We start from the raw sequence: 1,619 nt of genomic DNA on the forward strand, positions 1-1,619 counted from the left end.
CGAAAGTGAAAGAGTCTCCTCAAGTATTTGTAGCGCTTTGCCCCTGCTGTGTGTCTTGCTGCTTCTCTAGGGTTTAAAGATCCATTGCCATGATCTCGGGAATTAAGGGAGGTGGTAGGCAACATCTTGCTAAAAATAAAAAGGGGAAAATTTTTTAAAAATGAAACATTCAAAACAAGTGCATGTTGTCAAGTTTTGGCTATTAACTTGACAGGTAGTAAGTCGAAAGAAACGCAGCAAGACTTATTTATAGGATTTTACTATGGCCTGTTACAGACTGCCAGAATAAAGCTGCTTCGGGTCTCTTTGGAGATATGCTATTTAAATGATGCATGCATCCTAAGAATCCGGAAGATGCACCAAAGCTGCACTCCAATGCTTAGGAATGGAGTGTGGCTTTGGCGCGACCTCCGGACTCTTAGGACCCATGCATCATTTAAATAGCATACCTCCAAAGAGATCTGAAGCAGCTTTATTTTGGCAGTCTGTAACAGGCCTATGCCTTACTGCTTTGTCACACTAGGGGGCAAATGGGATTTAAATGAGAGTTAAATTAGAGAAAACCAGGAAATGCCTGATGTTTATCACACAACATTTCCTGGTTATATCTAATTTAACTCTCATTTAAATCCCGTTTGCCCCCTAGTGTGATAAAGCAGAAAGTAGAACAACTACCAAGGAAGATCAAGGAAGAAAGCGCAAAGGCAGGCTTACTGTTGAACATAAAGAAAACAAAAATAATGACCACGGAGCATCCACACAAATTCAATCTAGACAATGAGGAAACAGAAATAGTAAAAGAGTTCTCAAACTTGGGATCAAACAATGAACAGAATGGGGACTACAGTCAAGAAGTCAGGAAAAAATTAAGAATGGGGAGGGCAGCTATGAAAGTTCAAGAAAAGATCCTAAAGAACAAAGAAAATAAATTCATTTGAGATGCAGTGCTGGAGAAGAGTGCTAAGGATCCCACGGACAGCCAAAAAAACAAACAAATGGGTTCTAGAACAGATCAAGCCAGAAATCTCCCTGGAAGCCAAGATGTTGAAACAGATGTGTTTTTAAATTGCAGTTATGTTTTAATGTGATTTAATTCAGTTTCCCCTTAATAAACTTTCTGTATTTTTACTTATATTTCTCCTATCTGTTTTTTTTAAATCTACATTTGATTTTATTCTTGTGAGCTGTCTTTGGTCATAGTCCTGGAGAAAAACCCAGCATAGGCCAAATAGTAAATAAATATTAGCAGCCATGCTACAAAACTAGCCAGGGAAAGTTCAGTGGAGTTATGCCCAGTTCTGGACATACTTACTTGGACTCTAATGACGTTTGCTTCTTGTGGCCATGCTTAGAATTGCACACACCAGGAACTTCACTACACTTGTTTTCTTTAATCCTTTCTAAAACCAATGCAACAGGACTGCATGATGTACTCACTTAGGCAAGGCTAAAAAGCCCAGACTTTGTAAACAAACAAACAAAGCCTGGCCAATGTACGTACTGGACTTTAATTCTTTTTTAAAGGAACCACCCCCTGGTGAAAGGCAAGAATGTAATCTGTCTTGGAAGCACTGACCCCCCTCTATTCTCTCATCCATCCAGCCTTTAGTGTGAGAACA

This window comes from Sceloporus undulatus, chromosome 3, assembly GCF_019175285.1.
Source record: "Sceloporus undulatus isolate JIND9_A2432 ecotype Alabama chromosome 3, SceUnd_v1.1, whole genome shotgun sequence".
Lineage (NCBI taxonomy): Eukaryota > Metazoa > Chordata > Lepidosauria > Squamata > Phrynosomatidae > Sceloporus > Sceloporus undulatus.